The sequence below is a fragment of the Aricia agestis genome, chromosome 7 (genome assembly GCF_905147365.1).
Source record: "Aricia agestis chromosome 7, ilAriAges1.1, whole genome shotgun sequence".
In the NCBI taxonomy this organism is placed as follows: Eukaryota; Metazoa; Arthropoda; class Insecta; order Lepidoptera; family Lycaenidae; genus Aricia; species Aricia agestis.
The window spans coordinates 5458909-5476267 of record NC_056412.1 but is presented as its reverse complement, the minus strand read 5'-3'; the positions used below and the strand labels follow the sequence as shown (position 1 = coordinate 5476267).

The 17359-nt window shown below is 35.9% G+C and overlaps 1 long non-coding RNA gene across 1 annotated transcript in view; it reads right to left on the bottom strand.

The window, feature by feature from the left end:
- The window catches only part of LOC121728920, an 18809-nt gene extending 1450 nt beyond the window's left edge, over window positions 1–17359 (bottom strand). The window contains exons 1-2 of the long non-coding RNA XR_006035888.1: window positions 17348–17359; window positions 11488–11492 (exon numbers count right to left, since the gene is read on the bottom strand). This is a non-coding gene — a long non-coding RNA (uncharacterized LOC121728920). The remainder of the gene's footprint in view (window positions 1–11487; window positions 11493–17347) is intronic.

Below are 17359 nucleotides of genomic sequence, written 5' to 3'. Positions count from 1 at the left end.
CCTTATTTTCTATCAATCCTATTTTCTTCAGATTAATTTCATTGACTGCCCAAGACAGCTTGAGCATATCCCTGAGACCATATGAAAGGGTTGGTTGGATACCGTTGTCGATCCTGGCGATACAGCAGAATATGCGGTTGGAACGTGTGGTGGGCCAAAGATCGTTACCTCGACTCGACTCGACGACTTAAACGTTTGCAATTATTAAACCTTTATAAATGCAAATATTCTCCTAAATGAAACGTCTCGGTATTATACATAAACGTCGTGCCTTTGATACAAGAAATAGCAGTAACAAGAAATAGCAGTAATATTGCAAAGTTACCTCGATGCCAGCATTACAGTCAAATAAACTTCGTGTGCGACGGTGCATAAAGTTACGTTCACGGAGCCAATCAGAGATGTACATGCCTGTGCCAGTCTTCCGATCAATTAGATACGTATTGCGAACTCGCATCGAACTTACACGTGCACTTGCTAAACAAAGAATCGTTTTTAAGGAAGGCGAGTTCGAATGTTAGTCCTTTGTTATGGGCTTTTATAATTAATCGAACTTTGCGAGTGTAGTTGAGACCGCAACCCGCCTAGGCGTAACTGCAGTTGAACGACGTGAAAATGCACGGCAAAATATTATTTGTATGAAATTGTATGAGCCATAGGCCTACACGGCAGAGGAATTTCGGAACTAATACTTATATTTTAACTCGAAACCGAATTACGCCTACTAGCGCCTTTAAGGAGTGAGCACACTGAGACGGGCCGTGCCGGGGCTTAGCGTGCCAGGGCTCATCGCAAAAATCTGCCTCCATATAATTTGTATGGAAACGGATGCGGGTATCGCACACTGTGTCGGTTGCAGCGGATTTCCGCTTCCATACAAATTGTATGGAGGCGGATTTTTCCGATGAGCCCTGGCACGCTGAGCCCCGGCACGGTCCGTCTCAGTGTGCTCACTCCTTTATCAGTACTGCCCTCAGTAGTTGACTTGAGTAGAGCTAGTTAGAAACCTGTCCTATGTTAAAAATATGTGATTGTGATCATTTTTCAAATTTCATAAAAAAATTAAAAAGTACGGAAACATTTCTGACTATAATTCCATTTATTTTACTACGACAGCGCGCTAAAGATATCGAACGTAACATGTACAACAATTACATTACGAGTATTGAAGACAACATATTAAAAACTCCAAAGTCCTTTAGGTATAATATGTAAAATCTAAAAAAATAAACAATGCATATCCAGCATTATTTAAATTAGGAGACATAAGTTCCAGTGACGGCGAGGATATCTCAAACATGTTTAGCAATTATTTTCATTCAAATTTTCTATCTTGGCCCAGCACTAGTAATTATTTAAATCACCCACGCTCCTCGATCTCGAATGACACTTCGATATGTGTGTCTGACATCCATACCATCCATACTATTGATGTGCGTGAATCGGAAGTATGTAAACTATTGAAAGGGATTAATTTAAACAAATCTGCGGGACCAGATCACATTCCACCGATCCTAATTCGCAAATGCGCTGAATCCCTGACCCCTCCGCTCACGTTACTCTACAGAAGATCACTCACCGAGGGAGTCGTGCCTATCTGGAAATCGGCCTTCATAATGCCTATACACAAAAAAGAGCCGAAGGATGTAGTTAGTAATTATAGGCCTGTATCCAAACTGTGTCTTTTTGCAAAGCTACTTGAAAGAATAATTTATAATCAGCTGTATTGTATCCTATCCTAAGTCCAATTATCACTACGTGTCAGCACGGATTTATGCGTGGGCGGTCCACTGCTACCAATCTCATACTCTGTAGCGACTATTTGTCTGAGTGTATGTCTGAGCGCACGCAGGTCGATATAATCTACACTCATTTTACAAAATGTTTCGACCGTCTGGATCATCGCACACTGCTGCGCAAATGGGCATTGTCCAAAAAAAATCACAATTACTTTTTTCGTTAAAATAGGGTATTTTAAGAATATAAATTAAATAATTTTGAAATTCGTTGGCTAGTTTTTTCTCAATAATTTTTTTAAGTTTCGCTCTGACGTCATCATCGGCCGCAATTGACCTCTGCATTATGTTTTAAATTTCCTTTCAATCTTATTTAAAATGGATGGTTCGTCATATAAAAGTTCTCATTATGTGAAAGCTGATACGAGAAGCTTACCAAAAGTTCGAAACGTAATGTTGGTCGAATTTATTGCTAATTTAACGCCATTGAAGGTCAAACAAAGGTTAAACAAATTTGTTCAAAAATATAACTATTGGGTATTTTTTTCGTTTATATACAGAAAAACGATCACTGATTATCCTCGATAGATCCTTATTCCTCGAAATGTTTTTGTAATGAGTAAAATTTTAAAAAATGGACAATCCCCATTGTCTGCGATAGGAATTAGGGGTAACTTCTTTAGATGGTTTTCCTCTTACGTTGACAATAGATGTCAATCTGTTGTTCTTAATGGTTACACGTCTAGGTCTGTTCATACCATTAGGTGTACCTCAGGGCTCGTTATTGGGACCCTTGTTATTTAATATTTTTATCAACGATATTATCGAATGTTACAAATATTCAAAGGTACTCCTATTTGCTGATAACTTGAAAATTTTAAACCAAATCACGACCATTGACGATGCTATTCGCCTCCAGGAGGATCTTAATAGACTCTTTGACTACTGCCGTCGTAACCAACTAGATCTTAATATCACCAAATGTTACGTATGTGGCTTTACTCGTAAGACCACCCTCATTCACTACGACTACAAAATTACAGATACATCCTTAACTAGAGTTACCAAGATAAAAGACTTGGGCGTTACGTTTGATTCTAAGCTTTTATTTTATTGTCATATAGACGATATTATTAAAAAAGCCGCTCAAGCTTTGGGAGTCATAATACGCGTCTCCGCTAATTTCAGACACATTAAAACTCTTAAAATCCTTTACTGTAGTTTTGTGCGCAGCCATCTCGAGTACTGTTCGTCTGTTTGGAACCCAGTTTATGACATAATATTATATATTAACCGTATTGAAAACATACAGAAGAAATTTCTTAGATACGTGCAATTCAGATCTGGAACGTACTTGAACAACTATTTTGATCGCTGCGAAAAATTCCATCTACTGCCTTTATCTGCTAGACGAAAAGTATCAGACCTGGCTCTTCTTATTAATTTAGCCAACAGCTCAGCGGATTGCGCTCATCTCACCAGCACAATCCAACTTCGGGTTCCAGCAGCCTCGAGAAGAAAGCGTGACCTACTGCATATTCAACACTATAGTACTAATTATCGCCAAAATTCTTATATGATCAGGGCTAGTAGAATGTTTAATGAAATATCTCGAATAATTGATGTGGACCTGTTCTTTACCAATGTAACAACTTTCAAGAAAGAATTTAATAATTTCTATTTTAATTGTAACCTGCGCAATTTTATTACTTAATACGTTATTACAATTCTTGTTCTGTTTTTCTAAATTGTTTCTAAAATTCTAAATAATTGTGACCATTGTCTATCGCTGCCTTGTTTTTTTTTTTAGCATTTTTCTATCTGTATAAACTTTTAATTGGCCTTTTTGTATTGTATATTTAAATTCTATGTGTATGTTAACTGTAAATTTTCCAAAAATCAATAAAATAAAAATAAATAAAATTTATTTCTTTAAAATTTACTAAATAATAATCAAGGGTTCCCAAACTTATTTTGTATACTGCCCAATTTGAGAATAAATTAGGTTTTAGCGCCTCCAATTGTTTCAATTTAAAATGCATCCAGATGAAATTAAATTACAAATCACCCCCCAAGCCTTTACACAACGCCCACTCTTTTTTCTGGATCCCACCCCTTAGACCTTTGGCGTCCACAAGGGGGCGTTATCTCCCACTTTGGGAAAGGCTGTTTTAAATAAAAACATTGAAGGCGTTAACATTGTATTTAACCAACAGTTCTGTGCAAAATCCTCAAATTACAAGTATACGTTTAAACTTTAGTGATTTTAAGGTAGAGTAATGCGATTAGTTTAAATCATCACGAATTCGCCGCTTGTTCTTCATCTAAAGGTCACAGCGTAATTTGTACGTTCCAAACTCGTTCGAAAGTCGACGGTGAGAAAAGGTTATACACAAAAGATTTTTTTAAATGAAATAAGGCGGCAAACGAGCAAACGGGTCACCTGATGGAAAGCAACTTCCGTCGCCCATGGACACTCGCAGCATCAGAATAGCTGCAGGTGCGTTGCCGGCCTTTTAAGAGGGAATAGGGTAATAGGGGAGGGTAGGGAAGGGAATAGGGTAGGGGATTGGGCCTCCGGTAAACTCACTCACTCGGCGAAACACAGCGGAAGCGCTGTTTCACGCCGGTTTTCTGTGAGCCCGTGGTATCTCTCCGGTCGATCCGGCCCATTCGTGCCGAAGCATGGCTCCCTCACGTCAGAAAGATCCAGATTAGAATGATTATGTTAACACAATCCGAAACGAACAATAAACGTAGTTGTTCGTATAGATGACAACACGAAACAAACAAAGGGACGTAAAGTCATGATGCTTTTACACGATACAGTAAATAAATCAGAAACACAAAGCTTCAACTAATGCGTGTGACACACGGCTTATAAGGATCACGATCAGGCTTTTATGCACTGTAAAATCTTAATTATTGCAATACTGAATTCTAAATACACCAGCTGCTATGATGTACATTATTACACTAGATAGTAGATAGATTGCATATTATAATATTATACAGAGTGAAAATATACACAATACGTACCTACTTATATGCTTAATGCTTGTGTGTATAATATTATATCATGAGGATTCTACGGAATAAGATGAGGAGACGTAATGTAATGTACTGAATCAAAGTCCTACATAATTCGATCGGGACGTTTCAAGCCCAACAGAATATGACGACCTGTGAAGTCTATCTGTGAATTAATTTATACGTCTTAAGAGGATTCCACACCGCCCTTTTTTCCATACAAACGTTGTGCCCTGTTTCCTCCCTGGATAATGCTAGTAGAGTTATAATTTTTTTCCTGAATATCTACGGCCACTAATACAATGTCCCTATGTTTTCTTCTTTTTCATAATTTAATTATTAAATAAGATATGAACGTTCAAAAACCCAAAAAAATGGCCAGATTTTCCACTGTGTTCAAACGTCCAGAAAACAGATTTGGCTAGATTATACAAAAAAAGCAAAAAATAGGAACATAGCTCAAGCATTTTTTTAATCTTTAATGAAAAAAGTACTTAAATCGGTTAAGTTTTGGAGAAGGAATCAGGGGATAACGAATCGTTGATTTTCTGGATTTTCTGCAGTTGTCTCTATCGCGTTCTGCGGTATAGGCTTGAGGTAAAGGAGACAGCTATAGATATTACACGTACTTTTTTTTCATTTCTCTAGCCCCTGTTGTATCCTCTTAAGAGTCTGGGTGCTCTCGTAGTTCTCATACAAACATAATACCAAGAAATTTTCCCATCCGAGAATGTTTACCATATTTAAGTTATTATTCAACTTAAGATAGTAATTAACTAGGTTCCTGTACAAAGAAAAATATTTACATACCAAAAAATATGAACGATTACAATTTAGTATGTAAATATTGTAATCGTTCATATTTTGATATGTATGTAAATATTTTGCAGTGAATCTTTGTACAGGAACCTAGGTAATTACTATCTTAAACTGAATAATAACTCAATTAATATTATAGTAAATATTCTCGTATGGGAAATTATATTGGTAGTACGTTTGTATGAGAACTGCGATGGCGTCCGGAATCTTAACGCTTTGTGTGAGCTGCGTTAAATTGTTGTAACAATATTATAAAATTTTATGTTGAAAATTATTTTCATGTTCCAATGAAATCCCTTAAAAACTTAGAAGACATTAACATAATAGTCAGCAACAAAGGGTATTTAAGGTGGTTTATTCGAAATTTAAATAATAATATAATATTAAGTTCGATGTCTGCAGTTATTTAACGAGCGCTCCAACTCCAAACGTTTTACTCAGATCCACCTACTGCGATCATTATATTTTGAAGCTGAAATATTTTACAACGTGTTCCAGGTTTTGTTTCATTGTTACATTAGTATTGTTTCTTGGAATAATTTGATCCGTGTACCTAAAAGATAGGTAAATAATAATTGTTATTCGCCATAATAATTACATTTCTGAAACCAAGGCAGTTTTGATTTTAATTTAGTGTAATTAAAACCTCAAATGATAATTAATGTTGTTGTTTAGTAAATTATGTTAGAATGGCCATTATAATTTAAATATAATAATTATTATTACAGTATTCTCTGACAAAGTATAATGGACGCCTCCGTGGTCTAGTGGTATAGAGCGCAGCTCTTGACTCGGAGGTCGTGGGTTCGATTCCCGCGTTGGAAACATGTTATTTCCAAGTTTGGTTAGGACAACGCAGGCTGATCACCTGATTGTCTGACAAGTAAGATGATCCATGTGTCGGATGGGCACGTAAAAAGTCGGTCCTGTGCCTGATCTCTCATCGGTCGTGTCGGTCTTCCATTCCACTGGGTTATGAGAGTAGAGGAATAGAGAGTGCACTTGTGTACTGCGCACACACTTGGGCACTATAAAATTACTCCTGCATAGCTGGCCTGGTTTCAATGAAACCGGCCACCGTCACCGAAACCGGTGTGGGAGCTATTATAATTTACGTTGGAAAAGATATAATAATGTAGTATTTCACATTCTACAAAGCCATGTGTCTCCGATGTGTTGTTGTCATATCCGGCAGTATGTAAACAACGCCAGCACGGAGACTCGGATTCTTCACTTTGACTTTTCCTTTCTCTGTCATTCCCCTGACACCAGCGGAAGCCACCCCTGCTACTAATTTGACTTTGTGGCATACTAAATGTTGCTTGCAGCTTTATTGTCCATTTAATTAATCAAATGCGATCTACGAGGAAGACAGAATCTACATCAGACATAACAATATACAAAGACAAGACCGCTCAAGCCCCGCTTATGCGGATTCATCATTAATATATATCGGTTCAGCGGTTTAAGCACACACAAGTAAAATTTCAACGTTTAAATATCAGGTAACATAAATAGTACTCGTAGGTATCTGTGTGGGGAAAAAGTATTTTCACATCTATACATACACATATAAATAAAATTGGAGTGTCTGTTTGTAATATTGAAAGAACCGTTTTTTACTGGATGCATATGAATGTATATAGGGTATATACACCAAAACAACATTTTTTACAATTTTTGTCTGTATGTCTGTCTGTCTGTCTGTCTGTTTGTTCCGGCTAATCTCTGAAATGGCTGGAGCGATTTTGACGGGACTTTTTTTGGCACATAGCTGATGTAGTAAGGCATAACTTAGGCTACTTTTTAACCGACTTCCGAAAAGGAGGAGGATATATTTCACCTTTTTTATATTGGTTCGCTGACAACTCCGTTGTTTGTAGACCGATTTCCAAATTTCTTTTGTTGTTGCATGAGATGTAGCCCGAATTTGGTAACATGATCACGAAAGTGGTGATCTGATGATGCAATCCTTGGTAAATCGACAGGACTCCTTAAAATGTATAAAGAAACATAATATAGTGATTTTACGTTTTTCTGAAGGATTTTAAGCTTAAACTACCAACAAATTAGAATTTGCGCTGAAGTACACCCTGGTTCCGAAGGTGCTGTAGAGAACTCTTGAATCCTTATAGATAAATGTTCGGCAATTTTGGCGTTGTTTCAACAACTAAAAGCATATTTAAATATCAATGTGTCAATTATACTAATCATCATCATCACTATAATAATGCCATGAATCTTCACATTATTATAAAAACTCTTGCCTTTGATTATGTTATTGTTCTACCGCTTGTTGTCTGATTTTCAAAACTCTTTCGTTGCTGTAGTGTTTATTTATATATAACGAGGCTTCGCTCGCGTTAAGAAGTATTATTATATACAAACTTTCATGCCCTATTTTAACCCCTTGGGGGTAAAATTGTTTAAAATCCTTTCTTAGCCTACGTCATAACATGCATGCCAAATTCAGCCCGATCCGTCCAGTGGCTTGGGCTGTGCGTTGATAGATCACCATGTCAGTCAGTTACCTTTGAGTTTTATATATTTAGATATACACTATACAACAACCCGAATTTGGTACAATGCTTACGAAAGTGGTGATCTGTTAATTAAATTCGTGAGATATAGTGGGAACTATTTCTGTATTCAATCTTTATATTTTTTTTGTTGGTAGCAGCTGACTTCAGCGTAATTTCTATGTACAATTTACCGCATTATACATAACCAATTTCCTAAAATCTTAAAATAAATATAAGCATAGCAAGTTCACCTTCAAGGATAGACATATTCTATAAGTATAGTGAGCTTTTTTTGTAGATCTAGAAAAGGAGAATATTTCCGCCATACATAGTTTAGTTATATCTCATATTATGTCTTACTCAGCTTTTTCGTCGAAAGATTCCAGATTTCCGATATCTCTGAGAAATGTTAATATTATATTTTACTCAAATGCACACAGAAACTAAAAAAAATTAATATGCCTTAGCCCCCGAAGAAACATTCTTTCGATTGGTGAAAAGCGCATGATTTTACCACGATCAGACGGAACTGAAGACTTTGATTTATAACATGTAGTGATTAATAAAATTTAAATACAATTGAGTATTTTATGGTCATACCTGTTGCCATTATTGACGGCAAAAGGCCAAATTCAGGCATTTCTTGTATGGGAGCCTCCTTCATATTATACTTTCTTTATTTTGTTTTTTTTGTATTTGTTGCTATGGCGGCAATATCTAGCTCGCGGTTCTTGAAATACAGCCTGGAGACGGACAGATAGACAGGCTTCAAAGTCTTTGTAATAAGTTCCCATTTTTACTATTTGGGTAAGGAACCCTAAAAAGGGGGAAAATTTCTCTCTTTTTCATTATCTTTGTTATCACATTTTGTTAACGCGGACGAAGTCGCGGGCAACAGCTAGTTTTATATAAAAATTCAAAAGGTTTTTTTAAGCTATTGCATGTTTTTTTTCGCGGGGTTTTTGGGGCGTGATCCTATTGCTATACATATTTTGGGGCTTCTGATCAAAAGTGGTTTTGGCAGTCCACTCCTGATGTTAACCTGACACTGGCTAAGGAATTCTGCAAAGACCGAAACAGGTGAAAATCTCAAGCTGCAACGTTGCATTAACACCTCCCAGCCAAACTCCCGTAATTTATGCTGAGTGGCTAAAGATGTGTAAGGTCCAGCGTTATCATGGTAAAAAACTACACACCTTTTGTTGATTAATTCTGGCCACATCCTCTCATCTTTTTGGTTTAATCTCTTCAGTTTTTCGCAATAGAGTTTAGATCGATGGTCCTGCCTGACTGTAACCGCGATTAATGAATAATACTCTTCCCATCCCACCATACATGGTCTCTAACAAATTCAAACGCATTCAAGTTAGTGAACACTAGACTGGATTTATTTGCGTCAACACGCGGTTCGGCGCGACTTTATTTAAATAAATAGTTAGGTATATTTGCATATGATTTATTTTGCCAAAACACTCATTAACACCGCCGCAAAATCCAGCCTTTATCAGTCCTTTGATGATTGCTTGATATTATAGAGGTACATAATACGAGAACACAATTTTTGTATTTGATAAGATCTCGAGTAGGTAAAATAGAGAAACGGACGGACTAACGGGGTCCCGTTAGTCCAACTGGTTTTAATAGCCAAGTTCATCTCGCAATAAAATACGATTCCAGTCCGCATTCAATTTAGCAGCGAACTAAGCTACAAAAGAGGTAATAAGCAACAGAGCATACAAAACACTTCCGTGCAGGGTCTAATATCCGGCATAGCAATGTTTATGACCGGCAAACATCAACTTAGAACAAACAGATCCGGGATAACTTGGTCTAATTGTTTTCTGCCCAACTTTGTTACGTAGTCGGCTGCGGTAAACATCTCAGTGAGCTCGAGCGAGTTACTTTTATCAGTAGAGGTCGATCAAGTGTCTATCCTAAATTAAGTTAACTAAAGTGATTCTCTTTTAATGGGGGATGTTGTCACGAAATAAAAGGACACATTTACATATTAATTAATTATGATATATTCTAGGAAATCGCAATGTACCTCTAGCAGCTAGAGGTACATTGCAATTTGCGTCGTCGGACGAGGTCTTTTAACAAAATGGACAGCGAAGAAACCATACTAGATGATCAGATATTTTCTATATAGAAAAAATCTGATTATCTAGTATGGTTTCTTGATGATCAGATATTTTCTATATAGAAAAAATCTGATCATCTAGTATGGTTTCTTCGCTGTCCACTTCGTTAAAAGACCTCGTCTGACGACGCAAATTGCAATGTACCTCTAGCTGAGGTACATTGCGATTTCCTAGAATATATCATAATTAATATGTAAATGTGTCCTTTTATTTCGTGACAACATCCCCCATTAAAAGAGAATCACTTTAGTTTACTTAATTTAGGATAGACACGTGATCGACCTTATATATATATTGTAAATTTGTTATAGAATGTTGCGTTATGAAACTTAAAAACTAAATAAATTAGATTTCGTTCGATTTCGTATTACGTCATCATCTTTATTGAAAAAGACAAAAATTCGAAGGTTCAATGAACATTTAACTTCAATGTGTGCGTTACGGGAAACAAATCACAAGTCTAGCGAATATCCCGCAGTTTGCTTGGCCAATTAGAGTGATCAGAGAGCATCAGGAGGCAATATCCGCCCTCGATGAGCTAACACGTGCCAATGCACCATACCGTTATTAGTTCAAATGAACAAAGCATTTCGGACATGCCACCTAATGATTTTAGTGAATAACTTGGCAATAAAGATGCTGTAAAGTCATAGGTATACGGATGTTTTAGGCACTTGATCTAAGTGTTGTTAATATACTTGCAGGCAAAAAAAAATTTAATACTCAAGGAAAAAAATACTTTCCTGATCACAAACAACCTATTAGCTAGTTTGTGTTTAGCGGAGAGTGATCGACTTCATGAGATATTTCAATTTTAAGCCTAAACATCTTATTCCCATACACACATACACATATAAATAAAATTGGAGTGTCTGTTTGTAATATTGAAAGAACCGTTTTTTATTACATGCATATGAATCTATATACGCTACATACACCAAAACTACATTTTTTACAATTTTTGTCTGTATGTCTGTCTGTCTGTCTGTTTGTTCCGGCTAATCTCTGAAACGGCTGAAGCTATTTTCCCGGGACGATTTTTTGTAGCTGATGTAGTAGGGTTAACTTAGGCTACTTTTTAACTGACTTCCAAAAAGGAGGAGGTTACATTTTACTTTTTCATATTTGTTAGCGGACTATCTATCTTTGTTATTACTTATTATACTATGTTGACGCGGACGGAGTCGCGGGCAACAGCTAGTAATATAATAATTTAAAAACCAAGGATGCGTGAACCGGACCTAACAGACGCTGCCAAGCCTAGAGATTGCGGCTTAGTGCTTGATCGAGCGACAAGTTGATTAATTGTACGTGTATTTATGGGGTAAGGACTAAGGTATGTGATAATAACAGTGGTTGGTGCGTTATTAGTTCACAATGGAGAGAGATATCTATCAGAGAGCTCGATCAGAATCTGCAGTTGACAGTGCGGAGTGCCGTCTCAATACGTCGACAAAACGGGCTATAAACCTTAACTTTATAATAATTATATAGTATAACGCCTCCTATCCAGTTTCTGAGAAAATCCGGCTCGAAGGACCGTGGAAGGATTCTCCGTGACTAACAATAAGTAAAACACAGAAATGTTGATCACTCGAAGACTTGTAATTAAATTAAAACAGCGGGGCTAAAATGGTTACATTTAGCAATTCCTCTCAATCAATTCAGCAAATGAATTGTCGAAACTGTCAAACTGACAAATGTCAAATCAGTACAAAAATACAGAATTGAATTGCAAGCAGAGTTGCATTTTGCGATTTTAGAAAAATTAATCATGTTATGATTCATATCATGATTCTTCAAAGCGACCATTTTAGCCCCGCAGGACTTCATCCGCCTAATTTAGGCCTTCGATAAAAATACATGTGTGCTGTGCGGCCTGTGCGTGATCCAGTATAAGAACATGTCAGATTTCAAATTCAAAAGTATTTAAACAATAATATTGACAATCACAAATGGTAATAGAAATAACGCTAAAGGAGGTTTAACAGGTACAAATCCCAAAATCCTCCCTTTGCCTCAAACTAAATTTTTCTCTACAAAAAATATTTTTAGTGTTGCAGTAGTTGTAGAAAAATGCACAAAGTTCCAATAAAGCCCGCTTAAGCGCGTCACCCCGACACCTTACCGCAACGATCTCGACACAATTTATTGCTACAGCTTACTTCTCCAGCCCGAGTAGCGTGTAAAACAACGTTAACCTTCATACTTTGTGTTTAAAAATAATGTTATTAAGAAAGTTAAAAAATGTGTATATTTTAAACTCTAAATGAGAGACTGCACAGCGACGACGCAACATTATACGTTCCATAAATGATAGAGATTGACATAATGAACAAGTAAAATGTAAGAATGTAAAACAAGAAAACAAAAGAATATAGTAAAAAAATAGAGAATAACACGAGAATAATAATATTGTAAGAAATAAAAGACAATGCGATATAGCAGTCATGTAAGAAAGTAGTAAAAGAAAAATTACATAAAAAAGAAAAGAAAAAGATAAAAATGAAAAAGATATAAATAAATAAAAGATAAAAAACAGCCCAGATCATGTTAGGGGGAGGAAAAAAAATTATACGACTGACGTTTGTATGACGTCAGATTCACATTTATAAATTAATGTCAGTTCTATCCTCGCATCCCTGTTCTGAAGTCGCATCACTGCCTCGTAGTGCTGTCTCACCTTAAGAGGATACACCAGGGGCGAGAGAAATTGAAAATAGGTATTTGAAAATGTATTGCTGTCTCACCAATCTCAAGTCTCCCACCGCAGAGCGCGATAGAGACAACACGACAAAAGTTTTAATAAAAGAACAGAAAATCTTCAATTCGCTGTCCGCTGATTCCTTCTCCAAAACTATTTTTTTCATTAAGAATTAAAGCAAGGCTTGAGCTGTGTTCCTATGTTAATTTTTTTTGTATATTTTAGCCAGTTTGGTTTTCTGGGTGTTTGAACACAGAGGAAAATCTTGCCATTTTTTTGGGTTTTTGGACGTTCTTATCTTTTTTAATAATAAAATTATGAAAAAAAAGAAAACATAGGGACATGCTAATAGTGGCCATTGGCATTATCCAGGGAGGAAACAGGGGACAGCGTTTGTATGGAAAAACGGCGGTGTGGAGTCCTCTTAATAAGTGTCAGAAATCAGAATGCAAAATCTTTTGCATGATTTCTGACACTTTAAAGTGAGACCGCACTACGATTACCGATTCGATCGAATCACTGGATGTTGTTGCTCTTTAAGCTCTGGTTTATGACAGAAAATTCAAGTAAAGAGTCAAGTAAAAGTAGATTCTGGTAGACTCTGTATAGCGCATAGTCAACATTTATTGCTGCCAGAGATGTAATTACAAGTTAATTGTAGCTGTGTTAAGGGGCATCCATAAATCACGTGAAACGTTTTAGACGATATTTTTTTACCTCACTCCCCCTGAGGTTTTTATCGTGGTTGTTTCCCCCACCCACACCCCACCTAATCTTACTTTGGTTTGTTGGATTTATTTTCCTTTTTTAACTAAAAAAATAAAAACATATTTCTAGTACTTTAATTGCTATTCAAAAGGTTTAAATTAAATTAATGTATAGTTAATGAAACCTTCTTCAGTGAGAACTTCATAATAATATAATAAACTAATTAATAAGTACTCCATTAATTATTATGTTAAAAATTATAAGTTTTTCTGCGACCCCTATTTCCCACCATGGGATTCAGTGGAATACCCTCCCTAAATAACTCACGTCAATTGTGGACGCCCCTCCAAAGAAACCCGTACATTGTACAAGCTAGAAACTGTACAAATTGTAATTATGTTCAGCGCTTGCCGCTTAGCCTCCGCGCTTGTACTTATTAACCTGTAACAAGCTAGAAATTGTACACTACACATTGTAATTAAGCTCTTATTACTGACACAGAAAGGCCTTGAGCGATATACGCTACATTCACTCGTTAGGGATGACAACATTTTGTTTTCGTAAAAAACATTCCACTTATAACAACAACACAGTATTTTATCCTTATATAATATTGTATATTAATGTTAATACAAGCCGTCGACTTTAAACTTGCTATTACTTGTCGTAAGCTAATAAAAAGCAATGAGAGTATACTAGTAAATTAATTGCTAGGTAACTACATAACACTTTAAAATTAAATTTGGAAACTTCCATTTTAAATTGTGGCAACCCTAAGATGGATAATTAAAGAGCGACATCGTTCTTGTTTAGTTTAGACATAAGCCAGGGTAACTCGAGTCTTTAATAAGTCTATTATTCAGGATATAGTAGTAATTTCGGTTAATCAATTATTTTATGGAGTGGACGTCGAATGGACAGAATACTTAATTGTAACTTAACATAAATTATCTCGCCTAAGCTGAGAATTGTTATTCTCGTAGGGTTGCCTGTGATGTAATCATTTTCCGATAATTATCTGGTTGTGCAAGGGAATTCACACCGCAAAATTGATTTAGCTATTGACTGTGTGAGTATTGTAGCGGAGATTACAATTTAGATTACAAGGTTAGTTGCCTAACACACTATTAGTCTGGTTAACGAATGACTCAAAAGAGGGTATAGACTATAGAGTGCTTGAGCGGGAACCTAAGCGATTTCTACTGGAACTTATTCAGGGTGATTAGGGACAAAACATACTAAAAGTATGTTATGTCCCTATGTATAATATACATAATATTATTATCAAGTAGATAATATTTTAATTAATGTTAATAAAAATAATATAATGGGGAGAAAGAAAGAGAGTTACGTTCATTGCAAAAATGGATTGTTTCGTGTAATAAGCTTTTTTTATGTTGGTAAACGGATGATAAAAAACGAACTCAAACAAAATGGTGTAAATAAAAGTTTAACTAAACGACAAGACGACTAATATTCACACAGTAAATACTAAAAATATACACCAAACATACAAAATACAATTTATCACCTTGGGTTATTACAACAGTTTTATAAAAAGTGAAATTGATAAAGTGATAATTCATACCCTTAAAATATCCGGGCCTTACCACGAAAAAAAGTTGCAGCCCTGAAAGAGCTATTATCTTTTTCTTTTTTGTATGGACGAGCGCCCCAACATCCAAAAATGAAAAAAAATGGCCTTGCAGGGCTGCTACTTTCACAGTGAACTCTCTACAAGGAACACACCCTAAAGTATTATCACTTAGTTTTGTTACACCCTGTGTAGTCTAGACTCTAGTAAGTATACTTTAAACTTTATTGACTAATCTGCAAACGCGTTTAAAAATGTCTCGCGTTAAACAAAAACTCATATCGTATGCTACAGAAATACATTTTCCAGGGCACAAAGTGGCTTTGTCCTGATCTAAATTGTTGCTAAACTTTATGCACGTTTTTTAAAAGAATTTTTATTTTTTCCCCACATTAACTCCTGGCGTGTACCAATAAGGCAGATCTCAAGTACATTATACGGACACTCGCGCGGTGAAGGAAAACATCGTTAGGAAACCCGCACATAGTTGGTCCCAGACGTATTCAACTGGCCATCCCTCTGGAGTCTGGACGTCTAGGCCGACTATGTTGCGAGAATGCCGTATGTGCTTGGGCAACCATATGGACATTTAAAATCTTGTCCCAGGCACTGCAGTATTTGGAGAGTGCTGCTCTGAAAATACTGTACAAATCACCGACAATGAATATATTTTGTATTCATTGTGGATGATTTGTACAGTATATTGGCCTTGCTTTTGTTGTAGATTTTTCAAAAAAATTGTTACGTAGATTTGGTTTTTTTATAAAACTCGAGCTCATAGCTCTTTTCAGCTTTTTTGTTATCTGGTACGTGAAATGATTTACCCTGTCTTTTTGAAATTGAAAAATGTTATTTTCTGTCAATTATTATATAATAAATATAACATTTAGCCAGCTGGCTTAAAAACACATTCATCGAAACATTTTCTAAAACCGGCCACGCGCAATATAGGGTTCAGTTATAGTGTCGCTACTTTTTGATAATGTTTGTATAGTTAATGAATGTACATTTATAACGTGTTTTATACTACTAACGACATCATCTCCGTTACGTTCAAAGGAATTTGAACGAAAATTTCCTTTATAAGTATCCTTTTTCGAATACAATTTTTTTAGTTGAACGCCTATTACTCAATAACTTATGAAGTCTTCTTAGCCGTGATAGATTTCCTTATAAATTCAGCATATTTCCTACCCCCGTGAATTTTTTCACATTTCCAGAAGCAACCGTTTAGGGTAAAGGGGGGGCGACTAGGGAATGCAATCTTGATCTTGCAAGATCAAGATTCCACCAAGATCTTGAGTGATTTTCCAAGATTCAATCTTGAAAGCCATCAATCCTGAATTTCGAAATCCTGTTCGCGATCTTAAGGCGGGGATTAATCTCAATCAAAAACGACAACCTTGCACACAACCAAAGACCAAGCGTATATGCATCGCAATAAGATTCATTTTAGCTTAGCATAAAACTACAAGTTCTCGGGCGGATCTTCTCTATTTTTCATGTTTTTTTTAAATATCTTTGGAAACAAATATTAAGAAACAAAATTGTTCGGTTAAAGAATTTTTAATATAGATTTACTAACAATTTATTCAAATAAAATGTACAATTATCCTAGTTAATACTTATATTTCGATGAAATAGAGTTTTTTCAGAGGTAAGTTTGTAAATTAATTACAGCAAAAGTATTACGTTTTATTAAAATGTTTATGGTTTAAGGTAATTTAAATATCGTGCTTTATATCTCATATTTTTAACACTTCGTTATTATATTGGAACTAGGTAAACCGGGAGTCACGGAATAACAAATTGGGGTTTATCCTCGCCTTAACAAAATTGTCCAAGATTGTAACAAGATTTCAAGATTTTCAGACCTTTCATACCTGCGCGCAGCGCGAACCACAGATTTAAGGGTATATAATATATTATAGTAGGCAGATAAGCGCAGACGACAGACTATCCGTGACGCACTTTTTAGTCCGTGGAAATAGAACCTATGTGATTGCCAAATTATATTATGCAGTAACGCACACGACGCGCAGCGCAGACGTGTGCGTTACTGCATACAATTGGATAGGTTCTATTTCCACGGACTAAAAAGT